The sequence below is a fragment of the Alexandromys fortis genome, unplaced genomic scaffold (assembly GCF_014885135.2).
Source record: "Alexandromys fortis isolate MF-2015 unplaced genomic scaffold, M_Fortis_MF-2015_v1.1 scaffold_17, whole genome shotgun sequence".
NCBI classification, from domain to species: Eukaryota; Metazoa; Chordata; class Mammalia; order Rodentia; family Cricetidae; genus Alexandromys; species Alexandromys fortis.
This window is the reverse complement of record NW_026067896.1, coordinates 1,027,298-1,040,060: the sequence shown is the minus strand read 5'-3', so window position 1 is coordinate 1,040,060 and position 12,763 is coordinate 1,027,298. Positions and strand designations below refer to the sequence as shown.

The following is a 12,763-nucleotide window of genomic DNA, read 5'->3' as shown; positions in this document are numbered from 1 at the left end:
TAGAAGAGAACCAACTCCCACAGGTTGTCCTCTCACCCCCACATCTGTGCGTACATACACACACATACACATACATACATACACACACACACAATCGGACACACATGCATATACACACATACATACATACACACACAACTACCTAAATACATACAAATACATACATACACACAAACACACAAATACATGCACACACTAATACATAGACACACAAATATATACATATACAAAAATACAGGCATACATACATACATATACATATATATATACAATAAATTTTCTAATGTAATTAAGAAAAGAAGTGTTGATTTCGTGCCTATGTCAGGCCAGGCAGGGAGCCTGACATTTTGCAAATTGCCATCTCATTTGTTCCCCACCACCATCCTGCAAAGTAGGTAAGATTTGTGGGGGGATCATTAAGGTTTACAGAAGGAGACCCTCCAAGGACTCAGCTAGTTAACTGGTATAAACCAAGAAAACTCTACTCCTGCCACCTCTCAGGCAGCTAGAGAGAGACAGAGAAACATCAGGTCAGTAGCGCTGTTCCCCACAGATGTGGGTCAGCATACGCCCATACTGACTCTGCGTTCACAGACAGCCAGGCAAAGCCGAGAATGTATCTCAGAGGCAGGTCCCTCCTGTCTTCCTTCCTCCTATCTTCAGAACCGCCATCTCCTGCTTGGCCAGCAAGTAGGAAGCAAATGTCTGCCAGGACACAAGGCACCCGTGGCACAGAGGCACTCGAAATTTTAGAGCCTGCTTTATTATGACCTGACATGACTGTCTGTGACTCCTATCCAACTCAGCTTGTCCAGACTCCAGCTCAGCGCCTCCCTCTAGAGCCTTCCAAGGCCAAGGTCACCCTAGTCCTCCACACCAAGACCAGTAACTGCAAACCCGTTTCCATCCGCCTTCTGCATCCTGGCTGCATTCCTTTTCCTGTCTCTGCTTCCTTGCTGCTTCCTCGCTGCTTCCATGGCTGCAGCCACTTTTGCAGCCCAGGTCTTTGGCGCCCAGCCTCTCCCAGGTGCTGCCGAATGCCCTGTGTGCAGCTCCTTTGCCTGCTTGTGGTCTGTTGATGGCCTCACTGAATAAATGCTAGATTCACACCACCCCGGGGCTGACCACTGGCCATCTCTCCAATAAGGATGTCCTCACATTTACCCTAAGCTCACAATGGAGTCTGAAGTACTGAGGTTGTTTTGCAATGGGTGCCTTTGACCTCCAAGGCCTACATTCTATATTAATCAAGATGGTATTTAGCTCTCCATGTTTGACTCATGGGTCACCAGGCAGTAAAATGTCCTCAGGTTTTCACAAGGATTGACCTCCACACACCACAGACGGGCTTGTCGGCTGTCAGTACTTCATTATTTATTATTTATTATTCTCTTGTTACCATGAATCTCTTCCTGCCTAGACATGAGCTACCATTTTGGATGACATCCTGTTGCCTATATTCCCCCACCTGCTGGCTTCCAAATTTTATAGATAGGTTGGTAGATAATCAATGTGTTGGATAAATGACTATTTAATAAAAGGTCAATAAATGTCAAAGCAAACTGGTTGCCCAAGTCCATGTCTTTCCTTATTGCATTGGTCAGATATAGACATGCAGACAACCCTCATAAAAGGTTCTCACTTTCCTAACGGCATGATCCTCACCTGCAATTTCCTTTTATGCTGTGGGACAATGGTCTTGTACCCTGTAAAGATTTGTCACTCATACTGGTTTAATAAAATGCTGATTGGCCAGTAGCCAGACAGGAAGTATAGGTGGGGCAAACAAAACAGGAGGATTCTGGGAAGAAAGAAGGTTCAGTCTGCAGTCATCGCCCAGACACAGAGGAAACAAGATGAAACTGCCACACTGATAAAAGGTACTAAGTCACGTGGCTAACATAACAAGAATTATGAGCGAATTTAAGATGTAAGAGTTAATAAGAAGCCTGAGCTAATAGGCCAACCAGTTTATGATTAATGTAGACCTCACTGTATTTCTTTGGGACAGAATGGCTGCGGGACCAGGCGGGACAGAAATCTCAGGCAACAGTTTTAAAATAAAAAATTAAAACATGCACTTATTTATTGTATTTATGTGTGAATGTTTTGCCCCCATGTATATATATGCATCATGCTCATATAGTGCCCTCAGAAGTCAGTAGAGGGTGTTGGGTCCCCTAGAACTAGAGTGACGAGTGGTTTTGAGTCACCACAGAGGTGCTGGGAACCGCACTCTTCTGCAGGAACAAGTTGTCTTAACCACTGAGCCATCTCTTCAGCCCTTCATATGCAATATCTTTCCTTTTAAAAGTTATTTGTACTTTTATTGATTCTTTTACTGATTACTTTTATGGATTTCACATCCTGCATTCTGAGCCTCCTTATCTCACTGTCTTCTGGAATATGCCCTCTGCCCCAGAAAACCCCCCAAATCAAAACCAAATTTAAACTAAAACCAAAAAACAAACAAAGAAAACCAAACCAAAAATGAACGGAAAATTTTTAAAAAAGAAGAAGACTCTTGTCTTGGAAACTGTAAGTGTGGCCCACTGAGTCTCAGTTCACCCTCCAGCCTGCTCATCTTTGCTCACTTGCAATGTCTTGACAACCCAGACACATCCTTTTTAAAGACTAAAGATAAACTATCAAAATTCTTGTAATAATGTATCAGCTGTTATAGATCTATATTGAAAACATTTTAAATTGTAAAATTGTGCTTTTTGATGTAACTATTCTTTGTTGTTGTTGTTTTTAGTGTAGTCCCGGTTGGCTTGGAACTCACTCACTCTGTAGACCAGGTTGGCCTCAGACTCTGAGATCTGCCTGCTTCTACCTCCTGAGTGCTGGGATTAAAGGCATGCACCACCACCTCCCGGCTGACAGAAAATATTCTATGAAACAAAGTTCTCTGTTTCATAAGATGATGTTTTTGAATGCTACTCTAACACAGATGGCATATTAACACTAAAGATGTCTTCTGGGGCTCTCAGCAGCTTCCCTTCTGGGCTGTTTGGGACACAGCCAGTTTTGAGTCCATATATTATGTCACTAGAAATCTTATCCCAGGCCAACAGTCCTAATTTATAGACCATAAAGGCAGTCAGATTTTCAGTATGTCCCGAGTCCATACTATAGACAACTTAACTGCATATCCTATCCTGTCGCTCTTATAAAGTCATCCTTAAGGGGCTGAGATAGCTCAGGAGTTAAGAGCATCGCTGCTCTTCCAGAGGACTGAAGTTTAGTTCCCAAAACTTATTCTGGCAGTTCCCATAATTTCAGATCTAGGGGATCTGATGTCTTTTTCTACGTTGCCCATGAATATACACATACACATGCGAGCATGCTCCCATGCACACACACACACACACACACACACACACACACACACACACACACACATGAGCATGCTTCCATGCTCATACACACATACATATACACACACGTGCATGCTCCCATGTACACACACACATACACACACATGAGCATGCTTCCATGCTCGTACACACATACATATACACACGCATGCTCCCATGTACACACACACATACACACACAAGCATGCTTCCAGGCTCGCACACATATACATATACACACGCATGCTCCCATACAGACACGCGCGCACATTGTCTAAATGACTTTTACAGTACAAAGCGCTATTCAACTCCTATCATAATGATGTTGCACACTCAAGACTAATTACTGAATTTTAAGTGGAAATTTCTGACACTTTTAAACTCAACTGATTTCTGTAAGCACCCCCAAACAATCACAACTGGGGTCATTTTGGCAAACATGCCTTCCTTGAACAACATTTGGCTCAAAATATAGTGGACAAAACTCCCTTCGAGGACTCAGGTGTAAGTCAGTTCCTTCTCTTGCAAGCAATCACATTTTGAGAAAACCCATCACCACACTGTGATAGACATGGTAACATCTCCCCACACTGAGTCTGGGTCTCTGCCCGCAGTTTGTCTCCTATGCTTATGTCTTCCTGTCCATCCCCCACAGTCACAGTCCTAGATCTGACCTGCAGCCACACCAAAACTGCAAAGGCCAGAAAGGTGACTGTCAAGTTTTGCCAACACAAGGTAGGACAGTCCTTCAAAAAATCCTGCTTCACAGAAAAACCTGTCTGATATTTTAGGATTTTAGGCCTGTAGGTCAAAAATTGATGCCCCAATGTTTGAGATGATGAAGTGAGCCTTCATTTTCCTCATGGGCTCAATGTCATCACAAGAATCTCAGAGACAGTGATGGGAGAAGGGCAATTAGAAGGAAGGGGCAGAGGGAAAGAGGTACCAGGGGAATAGGCTAACTGGGAAGGACAAAGATGCAGAGACTGAGTGGGAGACAAGACAGAGAGATTGGAAGACGCTCTTCTTGCGTTTGAAAATGGAAGGAGAGGGGCTGGAAAGATGGCTCAGTGGTTAAGAGCACTGTCTGCTCTTCCAGAGGTCCTGAGTTCAATTCCCAGCAACCACATTGTGGCTCCAAACCACCTATAATGAGATCTGGTGCCCTCCTCTGGCATGTGGGTATACATGGAGGCAGAAAGTTGTATACATAATAAATAAAATTTAAAAAAAAGAAAGAAAGAAAATGGAAGGAGAGACTTGGAGCCAACAACGCAGGAAGTCCTAGAAGTCAGAAACCACAAGGGGCCACGTTTTCCCTGGAGCTGACAGAAAGAATGTGCCCTGCTGACGCTTCCATTTAACCCCCTGGGGAACCCATTTCAGCTTCTGAGCTCTGGGGCTACCAGACAATGAATTAGTGGAAAGCCGTTACAGGTGTGGAGGCTTGTTTCAGCGGCCATGGGGAGCTCTTACAACAACCCTAATTGGCAATGAGTATTCCAACAGTGGCTTCCCCGCCAGGGCTCTTAGAACCTGCTTAGTCACTGCTTTTAATGCACAGCTATTTTGTGAAACTGTCACTTTCAACCAGCTCACTCTGCAAGCTAGAGTCCTGGACAGATTCACATTAACTACATTTGATCCACAGAACCTACGACATAATCTAGGACCATCTCTCACCTGCTGGAGGAGTGATCTAACCAAAGCCAAGGTGGTGGTAAGCACCAAGCATTTGCTCAGAGCCAGCCACTGCATGAAGCATTCCATGTATGTAAGCTAGATCAGTTTTCCCAGCATTCCTACTCCTGGTTTACAGATGGGGAAACTGAGGCACAAGGCCCACAGCACTTTTAAAGTCTTTACAGGCATGAGGAGCTGGGACAGATATTAAGAACAGTGCTTTGAGTTGTAGCCCCCTCATCTGTCCAGGTCACTGTCATTTCACCACTGACGGGGCTGAGGGCTCAGCCCAGCCCTGCCACCAAGCCACCTTCCGGGTGTGGTGACTGTGACTGCTGAACTGTCTTAACTGTCCTGCCAAATTCAGAGATGACCTCACGGGCTCCAAGGGCTGGCCAGATTCTTGGTAGAGCATCCAGCACTGTTTCCTAGCAACACTACGAGCACCACTCTCTGGGGTATCAGCCCTCCCCATGGTCTTGTGCACATTAAACAGGGAAGGGAGTCCTGCTTAGCTTCCCCCCAGAGAACTGGGACTCCCAGGACAGGAGGCTATGCACAGGGGAACTCCTAGAGAGGCCCTGGTTGCCCTGGCTGTTCTCACCTCTCCACGGAGTCCTAGCATCTCCTTAGCCACTGCCCACTCAGCCAGCTTTCCCGGAGACCACGCCTTCTCTCCCTCTCTCTCCTTCCCCACTCCCACATCTCTCTGTGCCTTCTCATAGTTGCCGATGAGAACTGCTCCTAGGCAAACCAAAATTTTTTTCCAGACTCGCCAGTGATTTATATTCCTCCCCTGTCTTTCAAAGAGCAATATCTCTTTGCTTTTTCTAAAATCTTAAGCATGATTTCAATTGTATTTTTTCCTTTTTTTTGTTTTTTGTTTTTTGTTTTTTTGAGAAAGGGTCTCCCGTAGTTCAGGTTGGCTTTGGACTTACTATTTAACTAAAATGACCTTGAATTTCCAGTCCCCTGACCTCTCTACATTTCAAGTGCTGAGCTTATAGGCATGTGCCACCATGTCAAGCTTTCAACTAGCCCTCTGCTGTCAGAGAAGGATGGTCTTAGCTGGTAGGACCAATTATCCAAGGGTGTCTCTGATTTCAATTATGCTATGGTACCTCCAGCGACGAACCTCAGGCTTAATGGTTCCTGACTGCCTGGGTCTGGACTCCAGAGCCAGGACCTGCAGAACCCTGGCTTATAGAAAAGAGCTGGCTGGTAGTATAGGGGCTTGAGGCTGATTTCTGTCGACTGGAATGAAAGTAGGAAGAGAAGGAAAACAGAAAAATGAAAACCTGCAGGCATTAGCCTTCAGTGAGAACAAACTTCAGAGGTGTAGAGGAAAACTTCCGGGCGGCAAACCCACCTTGGTATCCCTTTGAAAGCAGGCAGGGGCAATGGTGCTAGAATGGACTTTGGCACAAAACCCCATTAACAAATACAGACTACCTGCCTTATTAGTGCATCCCTCAAGAGGTATTTCCCTAGGAAGGGGGTGGGGTGGGCGTGAATTCACTCTTCACGGGACGTTATTCTTTTCCCAGAAAGGTGGGCGGCAGAGCTCACTAACCGTAGGACTACTCTCTGGACTTCTGTTGAATCTCATTTAATCCTGTAGGCATTATAATCCCCACACGATGGGTGAGGAAACTGAAGCAAACGGTTGATGGTCATCTCCAAGCACTCCAGCCTGTAGGCTTGGCAGCTGGAGTATGAACGAGGCCGAATTGGTTCCCAAGCATCTGCTCTTCACCCGGGCTCTACAGCCTCATTGTCCGTTCCTCAAAGGTTGATGGGAAGAAGTGCACTCTGCGGATGCGTTGTGAGTGCCACAGTTCTCACCGTTGGGTCGTAATTGGGTTTGTTCAGGATAGTGGAAGCATGTCCCTGAGCTGAGCATCTCCCAGGACATCTCCCAGGACACCTACTCCCTTACCAAGGGCTGTCTCCATATTTTTCTGTCCTCTCCCCAAAGTGTTCTCCAGGTTTCCAGCAACTACCACAAAATGCCCTCTTCCTATCCCTCTTCTGCAATGCAAGGAAGTCGGAGCAATTATAGAGAACGCAAAGGAAACCCAGACGACTCTGGCCTTGCGATAACAGCCTACAAGGGGGAATCGAGTTATTTTCTACCTGGTAATTAGAACTGTCACTACAAAACCGCTCAACAAGTCCCCAGTTCCCTAGTCGGTGTGGTGAGGGTCTGGGTGTCCCTGCGGCGGGGTACAGCGCCCCCGCGGGGCACACGGAGACCTCTGCTGCGCCGTGCGTCCTGCGCCTGGCTCGGCGTGGCGGGACTTCACCCGGCTGAGGGAACCCAGCAGTGCCACCTCCCTCACTCACACTCCCCAATGGACAGCGGCTCCCCGACTGCGCCACGTGCGTGCGTCTGTCGGTCAGTGGGTCGGTCTGTCCGCGCCCGGGGCAGCGCGCCACGCTCACCTGCAGCCACCGCCGCCGGCACCAGGAAAGCGAGGCAGGGGCGCAGCCGCGCGGGTCTGTCTCGGTCGTTCGCCGCCTCGCCCCGCTGACGATCGCAGCGCTTCTGGAGCACCGCTCCCGGGACGCGACGAAGAAACCCGCGCCAACGCCGTGTCCTGAGCCGCCGCCTGCAAGTCCCATCCCAGAGCGCTCCCCGCGCTTGCTGGCTGCCTGAGAGACTCTGGGCGAGGGCGGCGCGGGGAGGCGGTACCGCGCGAGGGTGGGGAGCGGGCGGGCGGGCGGGCGGGCGGAAGGAGGGGTGTCCTCTTTGGGGATGGGGTAGGCGGGGGAGAGGCGGCGGCCAGAGCTGCCCCACCCTGCAGACAGCCCCCAACCCTGATGGTGGTCGCGCTCCCTGCCTGCTGGCAACCTCACTCTCCCTGTGCGTCCCCAGCCGGAGTGGGATGGATGGGTCTCCAGAGGCAGGAGCAACTGGAGGCTTTAGGCGCTTGTTGGTCGGGGGTGGAGGGTTGGGATTCCTGGTAACCGTAGTCATAGCAGGAGTACTATAACCTGAACTGGAGACTATTTTTTTGGCTAGAGGCATCCATCGACCACGACGATGAAGAAAGAAGTGGTGAAGATTGAAGATGACGAGTGCCAGGAACTGTCTTGGCAGTCTGGGGCGGCCCCTCCGGTGCCAGTTCACATTCACAGTATCTATCCACTGGCCTTGGACCAGTCCCTGGGGTGGGAAAGGAGATTAGAATGCCAAGGTTCCTCCCCTGAAGGGGCAGAGTCTAGTTCAGGCAAGACTTAAAGAAATTATGGGCAAGACTTCTGTAACTTTGTTAGGTGAGGGGAACCTTACCTGAGCCAGCGGCCTTCCTTGGAGGGACAGAGAAAATAGGCCTGATCAGTAGCAGGGAACTGATTACCCCACTCTACCGTGTCTGGGCTGACAGGCGTCTACAGTAGGCAGGGATATTTCTCAATAAAACCCTGAATCCTATCGTCTAGCTGCTAAGCCAATACACCCCATCCGGGTTTTACCAAACCATCAGGGAAAATCAGAGCTAACTATATATTCAACGTGTCCATGCTTTTGGCTGCCTGTGTTTTGTAAGTACCCAACAACTCCTCTTCGATGAGAGGTGGTCCCTGGAACACAAATAAGTGTTCTGTGCAAGACCTATTCCTCCCCAAAGCTCCAGGCGTGGGTAATTTAAATCTCAGCCACGGGCAGTCCCCCGGCACCCAGGAGATAAAATAGATCTCGGTGCCTATGAGGGCAGTGTAGTCTACACGGTGATTCCAGGCCTGCTGAGCTGCCATAGTGAGGCAGTCAAACACAAAACAACAAAAACGTAAAATAAAGGATCGGCACACTCAGGCCTTGCTGCCAAGAAATAAGCAGGGGCTCACCCTTCTGTGTTCCTCACCTGAACCTTAGGCCCACAAGCGGGCGGCTGCTGCTGCTGCTGCTGGCAGCCTGCATCTATCAGAAATGTTTTCTTTTGGTCTTTGTGAGGAAGAAGGTGGAGGTCATAAAATAGAGCAAAATCTCCAGGAAATGTTTGGTCTTGGATCCCACAGAACAAAATTCTTCCTGAGTTGGAGCCAGTGAAAACCCCCAAAGGGTTGGAAAAGCTGAGCTAGCTACAAATTATGGAAACGTATTTGTAATACGCATCTCTAGTCCAAGACACCCGTCGTAGGATCCAGTCATTTACCAGGGAAACTATAATCTGGAAATGCTTCCGATTTTTAAGGAGGCTCTGGCTTAATAATGATCCCCATTATCTGGTTTGGGCCGGTTAAAACGGGTGTTTCCCGCCCTCCAGGGAGTTCTGTGGGAATTCTTAGGAATAGGAAATCTTGGGTGGAGCAGGGTTGAGGGCAAGGCAGAGGGGTCAGGCGAGTGGTTCTGCTTGGTGGGATGCTCTTCAGGTCTGCAAATAAATAAATATAAATAAATAAAGATAGTGAATCAAACGCAAGTTCAGTGAAATACAGAGTCAGAGCACGGTTTACCTCTCTAGTGCCTTGTGCAGGGCAAGGCAATAAATGCAAGTTGATGAGAAGGACTCTTGGAGGAAAGGCCCAGACCTGCTTTCTGCCTGGGGCTCCGCTGTAGATGTGCAGAAAACCTCATTTAAAAGAAGCACGGGATGAAATTTTTAGGTCACATGACCAAACCAGAGTGAAGGCAGCAGAAGCCAACAGAGTTCATGAGGTAACCATTTGGTCAGACGTTGGTAGCGAGGCTGCAGGTCCACTGGCTTTGCTCTGTCTCCACAAAGGGTCTTCGCTGGTTAGTGTTTTGTCAACTTGAGAAGCATCTGGGAAGAGGGAATTGAGAAAATGCCTCCATCAGACTGGCCTGCAGGCAAATTTTCCGGGGAATTTTTCTTGATTAATGACTGATATGGGAGAGTCCAGCCTACTGTGAGTGGTGCCTAGGTTGTATTTTAAAAAGCAAGCTGAGTGGGCATAGACAGTTGGGTCTTTGCATTCAAGGTGAGCCTGGTCTACAAAGAGTGAGTTCTAGGGCAGTCAGGAATACACAGAGAGACCCTATCTCAAAAAATAAAAATAAATAAACAGAAGAAGAAAGTAATGGAGAAATCCAGTCATTAGCATTCCTGCATAGTCTCTGCTTCAGTTCCTGCCTCCGGGTTCCTGTCTTGACTTACCTAGATGGACTGGAACCCAGGGTATGTACACCAAACAAACCCTTTCCTCCTGAAGTTGCTTTTGATTAGGGTTTTATCCCAGAAAGAGAAAGCAAATTTAGCACAGGGTCTATTTGGGATTGGAGGGGTGTGTCATTTCACACAGGCCTCAAATTTATGAAGGGCCTCAAATGTAGACTTTTCTTTCAAGATGTGTGTGTGTGTGTGTGTGTGTGTGTGTGTGTGTTTTGCCAGTGAATGAAAAAAAGAAAAAGGAAAGGGGGGCTGGAGAGATGGCTCAGTGGTTAAGAGCACTGCCTGCTCTTCCAAAGGTCCTGAGTTCAATTCCCGGCAACCACATGGTGGCTCACAACCATCTGGAATGAGGTCTGGTGCCCTCTTCTGGCCTGCAGACATACACACAGACGGAATATTGTATACATAATAAATAAATAAAGGAAAGGACATGAATGCTCCTAGGTGTTGTGGAGGAGAAAGTTTATTATAGCTATGTGGGAGATCAGAGCCAGATACAGGGATATCTGGGAGAGTCCAGTTATCAGACTGAACTGGGCCAAGTAGGGAGAGGGGGAGAAGGGAGAAGAGAGAGGGGAACCAGGTACAGCAGCCAGGAGGCCAAAAGTACAAAAGGGAAGGGGGGGGTAACTAAAATGTCTGGATTATTTAGGGAAGAGCCTCTGGGGGAAGGACAGCCCACCCCCTGGTCTGGAGAGTTCAGGGCGGGGTGTGCTGTGAGCCACATCTTGTAAAGGGAGGAACTGAGAGATGCTGGGAGTTCCCGGCAGCCAGGTCTGCTTTGACATGTTAAAGAGGCACCTCTGCTGTCAGTCCCAGGTTTGAACCAGAGTCGCAAACCTTGAAGATCAGAAAAGTCTGAGACAGGAGGTAGGAGTGTTTGTGAGCCACCATGTGGGTCCGGGGAATCAAACCCAGATTCTGTGCCAGAGCAGCCAGTGTTCTTAATTGCTGAGTCATCTCTCCACCCACCCCTCCTTTTTTTTTTTTTTTTTTTCTTTTAAGATACTGTATCCCTATTGCTGGCCTGGAACTCACTATGTAAACCTCACTAGCCTCAGACTCACAGGTATCTGCCTTCCTCTTTCTCTGCTGGGATTAAAGTCCTGCACCACCACACCCAGCAAGAAAGATTTCTGAATAAACACATCCACCCACCTTAGAAAGACAAGATGAGAGGAACAAGGAAAAGTAATAGAACAAGTCAAAACCTTGTTGAAGAAAACAGAACATTCCAGAGGATTCAGATTTGTGTGTGTGAGTGTGCTTGCAGGGGAGTATATATGGACATGTGTGCTTGTGTGCGTGCTCACAGGTGAATGTGTGTATCTATGTGCGTGTGTGCTCACAGGCATGTGTGTGTGTGTGTGGTGGGAGGTGTTAGTGTGTGGTTATGCTTGTGGAGGCAGGAGGACAGTTCTAGGTGATTGCCTTAGTTTCTGAAACAGGGTCTCCCATTGACTGGAACTCACTGCTTAGGCTGGACTGGCCAGCCTGCTAGCTCCAGGGATTCACTGTGTCCTGCTTCCCCAGTGCTGGGAATATAAGCGCATGTCATGCCTGGGCCTCTTGTTGATGACGTAGGCTGAGGACCTCATTCTGCTCCTCCCAGATGCAAGGCAGACACTTGGCCAACTGAACTGTCTCCCCCGTCTATGGATTCCAATGTGTTTGGGGTTTTGTTTTTGTTTGTTTGTATTTTTTTAAGATTTAATTTTTATTTATGTCTATATGTGTGTATGAGTGTGGGTTTGTGCATGGGTGCAGTGTCAGGAGACCAGAAGAGGGCACTGGATCCCTGAAGCATGGGCACTGGAAACCAAACGCTGCTCCTCTACAAAGCAGTATGAAATCTTAGGCTCTGAGCCATCTCTCAGCTCCCATGGATTCAGATGGTTAATGGAGTCCTGAACAATCCCCAGGTCCTGAGGATGAAGGCAAGCTTTTTACTTCTTTACAAAACTTGCCCTATGCCATCTTAGAGGCTTCTTGGCTTTAACCTGGAGTTGCGAGTGTGTTGTATTTGTGGAAACTGACCATAAAATGAGACAAGAGGCTACAGAGGAGTCTTTAAGTGATGTGTAGAAGCATCCTTGGAAACACACTGCTGTCTTTTCATCCAAAACATACAAAGAACTGGCATGAAGTGGTTATACCTGTCTTCTCTCAGAGACATTACTGAGTCTCGGCACTGGCTGCCTGGTGTTAAATCAGGTTGTGAGGGTCTTGGGCAGTGACTATATCCTCCTGTCCTATCAAACCCCCTCCCCCCCCACAGCACTGGCAGAGCGCAGTAAGGAGAGTCAAGAGTAACAGTATAGCAGATGTGAAGGCTTCCCACATCCTCCTTTGCCCACGAAAGCCAGCTGTGACATGGTTAGCACCAGAGTCCAACAGTAAAGAAACACTACAAACAGTTAATGGGAAGAATAATGCGATAGCCCGCCGCCGAGAGCCACGTACATCACCAGATGGAGAAAACAGTTGCAGTGCAATAAATGAATAATTTCATTGATAGCGAAGTCTCCAAGCAGTGGAAGAAGATACAGTAACCAAATTCTGGGAGAGCCGAAAGGGTTTTTGTTT

General features: G+C 47.9%; 1 protein-coding gene across 2 annotated transcripts in view; it reads right to left on the bottom strand.

Moving 5' to 3' along the window:
- The window catches only part of Matn2 (matrilin 2), a 103,568-nt gene extending 95,831 nt beyond the window's left edge, over positions 1 to 7,737 (bottom strand). The window contains exon 1 of one of the 2 annotated variants that reach the window (XM_050162344.1): positions 7,488 to 7,737. The gene's annotated coding sequence lies outside the window, so the exon portion shown is untranslated. The remainder of the gene's footprint in view (positions 1 to 7,487) is intronic. The other variant, XM_050162338.1, reaches the window with a different exon arrangement.
- Positions 7,738 to 12,763: the final 5,026 nt, after the last annotated feature.